General features: G+C 47.1%; 1 protein-coding gene across 2 annotated transcripts in view; it reads right to left on the minus strand.

The window, feature by feature from the left end:
- Nod1 (nucleotide binding oligomerization domain containing 1) overlaps window positions 1–12,701 on the minus strand; it is a 52,669-nt gene extending 39,968 nt beyond the window's left edge. The window contains exon 1 of one of the 2 annotated variants that reach the window (XM_076566840.1): window positions 12,293–12,701. The gene's annotated coding sequence lies outside the window, so the exon portion shown is untranslated. The remainder of the gene's footprint in view (window positions 1–12,292) is intronic. The other variant, XM_076566843.1, reaches the window with a different exon arrangement.
- Window positions 12,702–14,557: the final 1,856 nt, after the last annotated feature.

Genomic DNA, 14,557 nt, shown 5'->3' on the forward strand with positions numbered 1-14,557 from the left:
AGCATGCTCCACAGGGATCAGACTCCTCCGTTGTATACCGTAGGTTCCTCTCCTTCCCTTTTCTGCGAGGGTCTCATTAGGCTGGGGCTCACTGATTGCTGACCAGGCTAGGCTGGCCGATGACCTCAAGGGATCTCCTTGCCACTTCTCCGCAGTGTGGGGATTACCAGTGCACACCAGCATGCCTGGCTTTTGGGTTTCCTGGTTTCTGGGCTTTGGAGTTGCCCAGCAAACACGTTACAGAATGGTCTATCCCCCCCACCCCCACCCCGCACCTCCTTCCTTCCCCTTCTTCTCCGGTATGTGGTAGAACACTGTCCATTACTGTCTCCATCAGCGCAGCTGTGGTGACCTGTGAGCGAGCTTCGACTTGGGCTTATTTTAAGTGACCTTCAAGATTGGGCTTATTGACATCCCTCACAGAAAGAAACAGAAGGGACGGTCCATTAGCCCCTCCCTTGAGATTCCAGGCACACGCACATCCCTCCTAGTGGCACATAGTTCTGCCCAATCATCATGTGGTTGCATGGTGTCCAGAGGCGCTAGAGTATAGAGTGTGGGAGGTTAGCTGAACTCAGAGGAGACTCCATCTATTCAGCTATTAGGGAGGCCACCATTCAGGCTTACTTCTATAAGAAAGCTCTGTAAGTAAGCCCAATGAGCTCATTGGTTCTCCAAGTTAGAGTTTGGTGGAGCTTTTACTTTGGTCTCTCACTGGTGCCCTACTTTTGCGTTGTTGTTTTGTTTTGTTTTGTCTCCCACCCACCCCGCCCCCAATGCTGGCATTAAACCAAAAACCTAGTGCATGCTAGGTCAGCACTTCACCACAGAGACACACCGCAGCCCTTAACCCCTATCCCAGAAATGCTGTCATTGGATTTCTCTGAAGCAGATGGACGCTGCCAAGGCACCTCTCTCATTCCTACCCATTACCTGCTCCCCCATCCAAACAATTACCAATGAAACATTTCAGATTCTTTCTCCCTTTTTATTAAAGGTACAACTTAGAGTGGGGTGTAGTAGCACATGTTTGAAATCCTAGCACTTGGGAGGCTGAGGCAGGAACATCATGAGTGAAGTGCTAGAGCAACCTGGGCTATATAGTGAAACACACACACACACACACACACACACACACACACACACACACACACACACAAGTACAGGCAGCAAATAACATCTGCAGCAAGGTCAGAACTTGATGAGCACAATATGGGCTTGCCAAAAGCTCTGTGTTCATACAGTCTTGGGCACTAGAAATATAAGTGTAATTTGTTTGTTGAATTGAAACAAATTAAAACCATCATTCCTTCCTAATTTAAATAAGTGCTGCCCATCTCAGACTTGAAATAATCTAGATGGAAAGTGTCATTCAGAACACATCGGGTCCAGACACCAGGGTGACCAAAACCTCAGGCATTACTTGTAACATACATCCATGAGTGCTAAGGGTCACATCTGCACTGCCCTTTACGAAACAGCTTCTGTCTTGTGCAAGAGTCGTTCTGGGGACTTTAATCCCACAGCCTCCTCTCGGAGGAGTTTTCCAGTGTTGAAGACTATTATGCTGTATTTGCGTATGAACTACTTGGATGGATTTCCAGGATTAAACTGTTGAGTTCAGCAGCATGGCTCTCCATTCCTCCAGCGGTCAGGCAGTGACCGGGTAGGCCAACTGATCCTAAGATCTGGCTAATGGATACCAATGTCTAGCCTGTTCTTATGCAGCACTCATACAGCAATGTAAGGTGCACGTGCTCAACCACTCAAGTGGGTCCTGTCATCTCTGCTACATGATCCAAAACCCACATATCTCTCTATCTCTCTCTCTCTCTCTCTCTCTCTCTCTCTCTCTCTCTCTCTCGTCAATCTCTTAATGAACTTAGCATGGAGGAACAGCCCAGTTTGGTACTGTTTCTGCCACACCAGGAAATGATTGACAGGACATCTATCAGGAGAGCTCTGGGCAGGTGGATGAAGCTACCATAGTTACTGAACACTTTTAAGCTCCATTGGCTCTCACTGACTTTAAGCATCTAAAAGCATTTAATCCCTTAGCATTTCAAAGCAGAGTGAGAAATCATTCCCCATCCAGAGCTTCTCTCTCTTTCCCTTTCTCTGTCTCCATATAACTTGAGTCCCAGGCACACAGGCACTGCCATTCTGCCCACAAATAAAGGAATGCAGACACATCTGATACAAGCATTCCTTAGAATTCAGCGATGACGCACAGACATCGTTTCACAACTGCTCAGCTTCTGGGAAGTCCGGTGATGCCTCCACATCCACAGAGCCAAGTGTCTCCTTCCTCTGGCTCCAAAGCCCCCACACAGAGTGCCCCAAAGCCAGCCACTCTGTGGAATCCTGGACTTCTAGAGTAGAGAAGACCATCCCATACACCCACTCAAACATGGAAAGTGAGACCCTTAGCAAGGCAAAGACTTGTGTAGATCAACTAAAACTGGAACCCAGGGCTCCTGGTTGAGAGGCAAACGCTTTCTCTGTTTGCTTCTGGCTAGAGTAGCCCTCTTAAGCAATGACTCTTCCCATCTTTCAGTAGGGACTGAATGAGAGAAGGCCCAGACCCCACCTCAATCTGTCCTCCCCTAAGCCCATCTCTCCCCACTGCAAATTCCCATGGTACTTTATCTCTACCACTTTCACAGAAGGTGATACTTTCTTTTGGAAATTATTTATCCTCTTCCATGTGGTGATATTGTGTTCCCCAATATCTTGTGCACCCTAATAAACTTATCTGGGGTCAGAGGACAGAACAGCCACTAGATAAACATAGAGGCCAGAAAATGGTGGCACACATGCCTTTAATCCTATCACTTGGGAGGCAGAGATCCATTTGGATCTGTGTGAGTTCAAAGCCACACTGGAAACAGTCAGGCATGGTGACACACGCCTTTAATCCCAGGAATTGATGGCAGAAGGCAAAAAGGTATATAAGGTGTGAAAACCAGGAACTAATGTCTGGTTAAGCTTTTAGGCTTTTAGCAGCAGTTCAGCTGAGATCCATTCTGGATGAGGACTCAGAGGCTTCCAGTTTGAGGAAACAGGATTGGCTGAGAAGTTGGCGAGATGAGATTAGCTGTGGCCTGTTCTGTCTCTCTGATCTTTCAGCATTCACCCCAATACCTGGCTCCGGGGTTTTTTTTATTAATAAGACAGTTTAAGATTTGTGCTACACTTCCAGGCCAAGAGACACTGGCAATAAGGGACATCAGTGCATATGCATAGTCCACAGACTCACTTCGGAAACATCATCTCCTGAGTTTATCAGTAGATGAGTGCAAATTTGCATCCAGGCACTTCCTATTGCTCTAAGTCTTTCATATAGCTAGCACCTTAAAAACAACTAGAGAGCCAGGTATGGTGGCACAGACCTGTAAACCCAGTTTCGAGGCAGGAAGTTTGCCAGCCAAAGCTACACAATGAGAAAAGGTAAGACAGAAGGAAGGGGGGAGGAAAAGACAAAGTTAGAGCACAGGTCTCAATTTTTTAGCATTATGAGTTTACCGGCTTGAAAGTGAATCATTTGTAGCTTAGTGACCATGCCCTGTATTAATACTGATGCTCAACTGTTAACAGACACTCTTCCTGTTTGAATGTAGGCTTTGAAAAATATCATGACTGGAGATCATCGCTGAGGGGCCAGTGAATACAACATCTGAGGGCTCAGTGGTTAAGCACACTGGCTGCTCTTCCAGAGGTCCTGAGTTCAATTCCCAGCAACCATATGGTGACTTACAACTATCTAGAGTGGGATCTGATGCCCTCTTCTGGCATAAAGTTGTACATGCAGAAAGAGCGCTCATATATAAAATGAATCAAGCTTTAAAAAATCCTAATAAGAAGAGCAAATAGAGGAAATCAGACCCTTGGTTTACCTAGTCCTGGAATTTCTCAAAGGGAGTAAAGGAATGTTACCCATGAAGGCCAGGAAGATGGCTTACTGAGTCAAGACTTGCTGCCAAACTGATGGTCTGAGTTTCATCTCCAGGTCTTGCATAGAAAGAGAGAATTGATTCCTACAAATTGTCCTCTGACCTCCAAAAATGCCCCTTCTCAAATAAATAAATAAATACATGTAATATTAATTTGGGGTTGGGGGTCTGCTATACACAGGGCGGATCTGCAACCCAAAAGATATCTGAAGGTGGCATTTAGTATCTACACAGAAGGTGTCTGAGGCATCTCAGATGAAAGGCATTTCTTAAGAAGAGCATGCATTAGTCACCACAGAAGCTTGAGGTGAAACTTGGCTGTGAACAGATAAACACACTGCTGACTGCTGGCCAGAGGGCTCCGTGAAGTCTGTCTCGCTCCACCTGAACACATGTGCACAGCCAGCAGAATCCGGGACACAAATCTGTCATGGAGTTCAGATGGAGAAGACAGGAGAGCATGGACCCTGAGGGTCAATGAGATGCTGAGATAACAGAACCACCCTCCCAAACTGTCCTCCTCAGAGCCTGCACAGCCTGGGCCAGGCCTTGAAGAGTGAGTGAGCTCCTATCACAGGGAGACCTGTTTAACCAGCCACAATACATGCAACGGACAAGGACAGGGCGGTGCAGCCACCTAGCAGGACAGCGGGCTGAGGTGGGGCTTTCGAGGGCAGCGGAGCATTGCCCTGTGACGCGAATGTGCCAAGTAAAGACTTTCTTTCTCTCTCTCTCTCTCTCTCTCTCTCTCTCTCTCTCTCTCTCTCTCTCTTTCTCTCTCTCCTTCCTTCCTTCCTTCTTTCCTTCCTTCCTTTCTTTCTTTCTTTTTTTTTTTTGGTTTTTGAGTCAGGTTTCTCTGTGTAACAGTCCTGGCTGTCTTGGAACTTGCTTTGTAGACCAGGCTGTTCTCCAACACACAGAGATCCGCCTGCCTCTGCCTCCCAAGTGCTGGGATTAAAGGCGTGCACCACCACCGCCCGGCTCCTTCCTTCCTTTCTTTTCCTTTTTTTTCTTTCTTGCAAACCTGGGTTCTGGGGATGTAGCTCAGGAATGGAGCCCATGCTTAGCCTCTAAGAGGTCCCGGTTTCAACCACAGCACTAAAAACAAAAAGACAAAACATAACCAACCAGGTACCTCCCAACAATATGCAAATTCCATAGGAGATGAATTTGGATTTTCAAAGATAATGAGGGTGGGGAAAGCACCTCTTTCAGCCAGAGGTGGCACAATGTGTGAGACGCTGCCCCATAACCACAGAATAGCCAGTGTTTTGTGCCTACAATCTCTAATCCCACCTAGTCCCAACCTCAGTCCACTTGGGGAGTCTTTTCTCCATGCTTCCAGAGCTGGAATGGACTAGAATCTCTCATACACCATCCACTGGAGCTCCTGATGAAGGATGCTCAATGCCTAGAAGAGCCCCGCCCATTCATACTCATCTGTCTCAGGAAACTTCAGAGCAGGGACTGCAGGCTGGGCACACCTGACTCTGAACCCACTCCCACTGCATTCTGGCTCAGGAGCCTTCATCCAGAAGTTGAAAACACTGCCTACATTCAGAACTGTTTGACATCTAGCCCAGGTTTGCTCCCTCAACCCCTTTCAGAGCTGTTTCACACTCTAGCCCAGACTTGCTCCTCCCCCCCACCCCTTCCTGTTTTTCTTCAGTACTGAGGATGGAGTAGCTGAAGTTTACCAAATTCAATACTGCAATAGTTGATACAGTGTAACCATTTGCCTCTCAAAATATTTGTGTTGGAAACTGATTCTCAAGGTCATGGTGTGGAGGTGGGACCTTTGAAGGAGACTGGGTTATGATGATCCCATCCTCGTGATGGACCACAGCTAAATGTCCCCAAGAAGCCAATGTATTAAAGTTTTAGTTACCAACCTATGTGTTCCTGGGAAATGGTGGAAGGGTGTTACACCATGGTATCAAATCACTGAGAGGAACAGGAGGACTTCAGCCACTTCTCTGTTTTGCTCCAGCCACCAAGACACCACCACCTTGTCATAGTATCCGGCCTCATCATAGGTACAAAGACAACAGGACCAAGAAATCATGGCTACAACACCTCTGAATCCATGAGTCAAAATGAAACCCCTTTCCTTTTAAGTCGATCATCTCTGGCATTTCGTCACAATAACGGAAAACTGACTGTCACAATAATGGGGTTTTCAAGGGAGTGGATTAGATATCATGAGTGGGTCTGCTGTAGAAGCAAGGTTTTGCCCTCTCATGTGAGGCCCTCCGCTCTCTTTCTACACACACACTTCCCATGATCTCTTACTTATAGATTGATAAGTCAGGTGGTTTGAAAGAAAATGGCCCCCAAAGACAGTGGCACTATTGGGAGGTGTGGCCTTGTTGGAGTAGGTGTGATCTTGTTGGAGGAAGTGCGTCACTGTGGGGGCGGGCTTTGAGGTCTCATATATGCTCAAGATACTGCCCAGTGAGTCAGTCTACTTCCCGTTGCCTGCATATCAAGATGCAAAACTCTCAGCTCCTTCTCCATCATGATGTCTGCCTGCATGACACCATGTGTACCCTGATGATAATGGACTGAACCTCTGAAAATATAAGCCACTCCATTTAAATGGTTTTCCTTTATAAGAGTTGCCGTGGTCATGATGTCTCTTCACAGCAATAGAAACCCTAACTAAGACAATAAGGTAAAGATGGAGCAAGATTTCCAGCAGCTCTCTACTTCATGTTAGAATAAAATCCCGTTCTTACTCAGCCCAGGAGTCTCTGCTCAGCCTCTAGCTCATTCTCTAGCTCCTCTCATTCCCTTCTCCCTCTCTCCACAAGACAGCCACTCATTCACTATTCACATACCCAGTTCCTTCCCACCTCTGGGCTTCAGACATGCTGTTCCCTAACTCTCAAATCTTACTCCTCCTGTATACATCCCCAACTCCTTGCAGAAAGGCTCCCTAGAGAGGACCCTCAGACTTCTAATCCTAGGAATATTCTGATCTATCTCAGAAAGAGTACTTGCTTCCCCTTACAGCACTCAGTACATTTTATAATTATGTACCTTCTTGTATGTTTACACCCTGCCCCAGGAAGGACTGAATGCCCATGTTTCCAATCATGAGTCCAAGTGCTAACCCCCAGCATGATAGCCTTGGAGAGGACCCTGGGTATTGCTTAGGTTTAAATAATACCCTGGGGATGAAAGCTCCATGGTGAGCCTAGTGGACTTATAAGAAGGGACAGAAGAATGCTATCTTGTTTACTCCATCTGTCCCACAAGGACACAGGTGACCATCTGTAAACCAGGTAGAGAACCAACTAACCCTGACCCTGCTAGAGGCCCAATCTCATAGTCCTTGCCTCTGGGGCTAAAAGAAATAAATAGCTGCTGTTTAGAACACAGACTCTAAGAAAGCTTGTTATAAGGATGACCACCACTAGCTTGTACACTCCATTAGCCCACGCACTCTACAGAGTCTGGACTGGCCCCAAAGCTGCTCTCTTCCAGGCAAGCACTGCCAAACCCAGCTAAAAACATGCTTGAGCCTTATGTTTTCAGTAGTGCTGGGGCTTGAACCCAGGACCTTGGGGACTCTGGACACACCCTCTATCATTGTATTATATCCACAGTCCCCAAGTATTAATACACCCCTGCTCCCCATGAGACCTTTCTGATAATAGGTGTTGAATTAACGTGTTGAAGAACTGAAACTCCAAAGAGCAAGGAAGAACCAGGAGTGACAGTTTTTATACCAGTCTTCCTCCCCGGCTAAGGAGCCAGCCAAGTACTTCACACCCCTGGAAATGACCACTTCATTATTGGACGTGCTAAAGCACCTACCACTTACTCTTGACGTTCGCTCTTCCGTCCCCCACCCTACCCCACACAAACCTCTGGGAAGGTTGCCAGATATCAAGAAGAGAAACAAGCCATTGGGGTGCGAAGGATAAGGAAGATGAATATAAATTTAAAAGCTGGGGTCTACTTAGAACTATTTAAACTGTCACTGTTACCTGAGTCCCATTCTGGTAGGGTTTCTGTGCTCCTCACCCACACGCCCACACACCCACACACCTGCCTGCCATAAAGGCATACTTTACTGCATTCGGTGGGAGACATTATCACAAAATAAACATTATAATACACTCTAATAAAGTTAAGTCTATACCAGTAACAAGGCTTTTGGGTTTTCTCTCTCTCTGTGTGCTTTCTTTCAGTTACAATCCAAGCAGTGGTCGAGGTTTAAGTCATTTGAGGGGCACAAGAGGAAGCTCCTACTTCCACTCCTTAAACTGGCAGAAACACCGGGCTGCAGGAAACATGCGCACACCTGCCCTTAATTACAGGCAGGAACCTGGAGGGGTGGGTGGGGCCAGCAGAGAGGGCGGGGTCCCACTGAACATCCAGGCAGAAATTAAGAGTCCAGCCTTGCTGGGCTGGCTTCAAATCCTGAGTGGAACACTGTTGACCTGGGGTTAGTTCTTTAACCTCATGCTACTTCAGCTACCCCACCTGGAAGATGGGAGATACGGCTGTTGGGAAGACAACGTGGGGGGAAAAACAAAGCAAAAAAAAAACAAAACAAAAAACAACAACACATCGTGCATCCTTTAGCCCGATGTGTCACACAGCAAGTCTGTGGACCTGTTCGTCCTTATCTGAAATCTGTTGTATCATCACTTTATTTCACCAAACCTAGTGTCAACCCAGTTCATCCAGATGAGCACTGACCCCGATTTTACAGACGCCAGAGCCTGGTCCAAGGTCACACACATGAGGAGATGGTAAAACCAACCCTGGAACCACAGTTGCCATCATTATTACTATCACCACAGTAATCACCACTTACTGCAAGCAAGCTGAGGTGGAGGGTGCTTCGCAGATTAGCTCATCATTAGCTCAAAACACCCTGTTTCGAAAGGAAGTCCTATGTACAAACGAAGACACCACCTTTAGTTAAGAAATAAAGCAATGGTGTGACCCCCCACTCTGAGTTCAAAGCCCAAGGCTTCTTCCACATCCATCTGCTATCTGCTTTACAGAGACCAAGATCCTGCACTTGAAGCCTCAGCAAGCAAGCCTGGTTGCATGTTTTTTTAAATCTCCATTGTAGCAGGCACGGTAATGCCTGCTTTCAATCCCAGCACTCTAGAGGCGAAGGCAAGAGGATTCATGAGTTTGAGGCTAACCTGGTCTACATAGTGAGTTTCAGGATAGCCAAGGCTACTAAGTGAGACCCTGCCACAAAATAATAATAACAATAAAATAAAATTTAAAACTCCACTGTTAAATAGAGCCAGGAATGCCCTCTCAAGGGAGGGTCTGTTGTCCTGTAGTATGCAGAGACTGTCTGTCCCCAAGGGAAAGCCTAGCCTCCTACCTACTTCCTTCTAGAAAGTTTGCTCTGTGGGTCATAGGGGAAAAATGGCATTTTGTTAACATGAAGCACAGAAGTTCTTGGCCATTGCATTTTTAATCTTCTGGGAATTGGAAATAACACACATATTCTCCCAAGGAAAATTTAACCTTCTCACAGCTCTCCGAAGAAGTTTCTTCATTAATATGTCTTACATAGTGGTACATGGCTGTGAAAGCATCCACAGAGTCGTTAACTACTACCCTACCCCCACTTCTTCCAACCCTAACCTACGTGGTGGGGACCATACAACAGAAGAGCAAGGGACATCTCCATTCTAAACAAATCTAGCAGGATGCAGGCCTGTAACTCTAGCTACTCAGGAGGTTAAAGTGGTGGGGCCCAAGTCTTGCTGGGCTACAGACAGAGTTTAAGGACAGAGTTTAAAACTGCCTGGGTAGTTTAGTGAGACCCTGACTCAAGATTTTAAAAGTAAGAAGAGGGCGGAGTTACAGTGCAAAGGCAGAGCTCCTGCCTAGAATTTTCAAAGTGTTAGGTTCAGTCCCCAACACAGCAGTAGTAATGATCATGTACGTACTAAGACCTAGTGCTAATCAGATGCTCATTGGGCATTTCCTGGGTCTTTGTCTTCAACCATTTATTATTCCTTTAAAAGATAGCTTTCTGGCTGGGTGGTGATGGCGCACGCCTTTAATCCCAGCACTCAGGAGGTAGGCAGGTGGATCTCCGTGGGTTCAAGGCCAGCCTGGTCTACAGAGAGAGAGTTCCAGGACAGTCAAGGTTACATAGAGAAGCTCTGTCTCAAAAAACCAAATATATACACATATTTTTTTCTTTAATTCAGAGGACAATTACTTGTCAGCAAAAACAAATTCTAAAGTGAGTTTACGGAGTCCCCTGTTGGTTTTAAGGAAGCATGGTACTTCATTGCCTTGTTGGCTAGAAAGAAGTGCATCTCTTGCTAGGGACTCTGTTCCATCGAAGGCCAGGATAGGGCCCCATCAGACGACAGCCTGCTCTCCATGGGTTGGCAGAAGAGTAAACGGGGAGGGTGGAGCCTCCTGCTGTGACTGACAGGACTCTCTGCCCACAGTTTGGTGCCTGCCAATTCCAGATGAAATTCAAGTTTAAGTAAGCATCCAAGCCAGGAAGTCTTGTGTTGGCCAGAGTTCCAGCACTGGCTGAAATCCATCAGTTAATTGAAAAGACAGCAACTACTCCCTCTCACTACAGAGTCAAGTTTAGATGAAACACTTGCCCTCCCTGATCCTCCACAGATACACTCACAACCTGTAAACATCTAAGGATGGGCTGCTACATGGGCATGCAAGTAAATATTAGCTCTCCTAACTTCATCTTGCCCAAAACCCTCCAACAGAAAAACATAGAAGAAACTGTCTTTTAAAAATTCAAATCCTGGAAATCAAATGCCTTCCATTTTCAGCAGTGAACCTTTCCTTTGAATAAAAGACACAGCCTTGGTATGTTGTTGTTGAAGCAAATATCAGTGACCACACACACACTTACAGACACTTGTCCTCCATGCCTCCATGGCTTCACAGTTTACATTTGAACATCTTATCTAAATAGTGCTCCTACTGTTATTCTGGCAGTGACAGACCCAACAGAGTGGGTGGCTGGGTGGCTGTTTCAGATGGGAAGCAGGCATCAGTAAGGGCAGGATGTGGAATTCTCTTGTACAGATTCCTGACTATCCTTGGTCCTTGATGAAAGAGTCCCTGGCCAACAGTCGTCAAGAGCAAACCAAGAACTTTGGGTGCAATATCTCCGGCTGTTGCCAGCAAGAGAGCCATGGATGCCGCATCAATTCTGAGTCCTGCTGACAGCCCAGCTTTCTTGAAAGGAACTGTTTGAAAATATATTTGATGCAGAGGAGCAGCAGAGTGAGGCTTTAAGGAAGACAGTTTCTGGACAAACACACTCCATCATAGTGACTACACTAAAATAGGTAATTGTGGCACATAAATCACCACTACTCTATCTTCCAGTAACGGATATGGACCATATAATGTCACCTTATCCAGCTGTTAGCTTCACCCTGTCCAGATTTATCAGTAGGAAAAGAGAGGCTCAGAGGGCTCATTTTTAACTTGTTGCAGATCACATCACTCTATATGACAGAATATAAGATCGGAACCAGGTTTACTGGGTCTCTATTCCAGAAAAACAAAACCTACTCTTGCAGCCTTTGAAAGGGCCCTTTTTTACTTCTAGGTCCTGGGTTTTTTAAATCTCTGCCTCTCCCCTGACCAGCATATATGAGGATGCCTGTCCATTTCCCAGTGGCTCCGGGATTACAATCACTGGCATCTACTCCCAGGTACGAACAGGGGGACTCTCCTCCCCAACAGACTTCCTGGAAGTTACCCTGAACACTCCAGGTAGTCTCAAAATCTAAAGCAGGAAACTTGCTGTTAAGGAAGCAATCAGACTCTATCCTGCAGGCATACCTTTGGCTTCACCCTTAAAGGCGACCCTGCCAAGCAAGCATTGTCTTGCTTCCTTCTTTTGTATCCCATGAAACTCAAGGGAAGTCCTCCCTCGACCTCAGGACCGTAGGAGGTCCCTGGAAGCTTTTGGCGGCTACCCTTTGGTCTAGTCTCTGGCTCCCAACCCTACGTGCACATTAGAATCACCCAGGCAGCTCTGAAGCAATAGCTTAGAGATTCCAACAGAACTGGCCTGTGGAATGGTCTGGTCATTTGTATCTGCGAGGTCCACACTTGATGATTCTAAGTTGCAGGCTGGCGGGCTGAGAATGCGGACCTTAGATCACAGTGGGATCTTCGATGCCGCTGGCTCTGAAGTGCACGACTCGGAACTCAGACTGCATCTGAAACTGGGGTGCGGGTGGGGGGGGGTGCTTTTCCGCCCGGTTTCAGCCACAGCATTTCGACAGCAGCCTTACTTTTCCCTAGCTGATCCAGAGAGCCTGCCCGTACCAACCCCCACGACTTACCAAACTGACAGAACTTTGGCTCTGGTGTCCCGGGAGCTCGGTGGCCCGCTGTGAGGGGATCCGGGAACTAGGGTCGCGGATCGGGGTGGGGGGTGGGGGGACGACAGCAGCAGCTGGAGGGCAGGGTGGGCACTGCGGCTCGAGATCCGGGAACGGGAACTGGCGAGCACCAAGGCCACTCTGCCTCGCCGCGCCCGGGCTCGGGTGGGCTCCCGGGAGAGAATGGGGCGGAGCGGGCGGACGAGGAGGGGACCGGCCGGAGCGCTGCTCCCTGTCACTCCTCCCTGGCCAGAGCAGCCGCACACGGCGCTGGGAGAGCCGCCCCTGCCGCGGTAGTGGGCAGGCCTCGGAGTTCGCCCAGGGGTGACACACTGGGAACTCGTCGTGCCAGCTCTGCCACGGCCGCCGAGAGCCAAGGCCCGCCCCCTAAAAGTGCCACCCAGTGCCCGTAACCACAACCAATGCCCGGACCCGGGCGGGAAGGCTTGTTAAATGGAGCCTGCGCCTCGCAAGAAGCTGCCCACTAAGCAAACTTCAGTTGGGTCTACTTTTAGAGACCGAAGCTTTCTCCCGGTCTGGCAAGTCTTCTCTTGACCGTGAACGTTTTCGAGCCTTTTCATTTACCGTAACCACGTGAAGGAATTGTTAACATTCTAATACATTTTCCGCATAAACATTTTTTAGACGTTATTGACAATCAAAAGTGCTTTCAGATATGTGGCCACATACAGTCAGGGATACGAAAACACGCATGAAGCCTGCCCTCTGAGAAAAAGCAAAACCGAAACTTTGCAAGCTCGGTGGGCCGCTTCCGGGGGTGGAGGGGTGGGGTGGGGGGACTGAAGGCCACGATTCTCCTAGCTCCTGAAGTGCGCTGCGATGCTCCACGCGGAAGGGACAACTAACTTTTCTTCTTAGAGTCTGATCTGTTTTCAAGGGCTGGAGACCGACCCAGGACCAAACGCACGGTGCACCTCCCGCCCATTGTTCATATTCGGTCTTCTGCTCTTTGCTTACTCTGTCGTTGACATTTTTTTTTTTTTTTTTGAGACAGCTGTGCCTTGCTTGTTCTTTTGTACTTTTTTTTTTTTTTTTTGGTTTTTCAAGACAGGGTTTCTCTGTGTAGCTTTGCTCCTCTCCTGGGACTCACTTGGTAGTCCAGGCTGGCCTCGAACTCACAGAGATCCGCCTGGCTCTGCCTCCCGAGTGCTGGGATTAAAGGCGTGCGCCACCATCGCCCGGCTTGTACTTTTTATTTGGGGAAAATTGTATATTAATAGAGAATTGGAAGAAATAATACACAGATCCATGCACCCTTAACCCAATTTCTCCCTAACCCTGTGGAGTTGTGGTACTGAAAATAACAGTAAGCAAAAAGCCATTAATACAGTCAGCAGAAAATAGACATCAATATAGTCAAGATACAGAACAGGTCCACCAGAAGCATCCCTTTACATCATCCCACGCTCTGTACAGCTGAAAACCTGTTTCCATTTCTATAATTTTTCAGGACTTAAATACATGGAATCGAGCATCAGGTTGCACTTTGGGATAACATTTTAACTTTGGATTACATTTCTTTGTGTGTGTGTTTAAGTGTGTGAGTACATGTGTACCATGGTGCACATATAGAGATCACAGGAGGTCACAGAACAACTTGCAGGAGTTGGTTTTTCCTTTCCACCATGTAGATTTGGGGCGTGGATTGAACTTGAACTTGGTAGCCTGCACCTTTACCCACTGAGACATTTCAGCTCCGGATAGTATTTCACTCTTGTTTTGTTTTCATTTAGTATAATCCTGAAAGGATTCACGTAGACCATTGCTTGTATCAATAGTTACTTCCCTTTTATTGTTATTGTTGGGCAGTATTTCAATACACGAGTCCTGGTAGCTTTAAAAAAAACCAAAAACCAAAAACAAAACACTGCTCACCTGTTCACAGACACCTGGGCAATTTTCAGCCTGTGATTACAATGAGGAAACTACTCTGCTCATTTTTATACAAGCTTGTGTGTAAGCTGAAGTCTTCATCTGCAGGTCAGCATCTCAAAAATCTGCTGGGCTATCTTCTGCAATAGCTAAAGCATTTAACATTTCCACCATCAACCTACCAAGTGACTGTGGTGATATATTGTGTACCCTAATAAACTTGCCTGAGGATCAGAGGACAGAGCCAGTCACTAGAATAGACATAGAGGTCAGGCAGTGGTGGCACACACTCTTAATCCTATCACTCAGGAGGCAGAGATCCATCTGGATCTC

The sequence above is a fragment of the Peromyscus maniculatus genome, chromosome 3 (genome assembly GCF_049852395.1).
Source record: "Peromyscus maniculatus bairdii isolate BWxNUB_F1_BW_parent chromosome 3, HU_Pman_BW_mat_3.1, whole genome shotgun sequence".
NCBI lineage: Eukaryota > Metazoa > Chordata > Mammalia > Rodentia > Cricetidae > Peromyscus > Peromyscus maniculatus.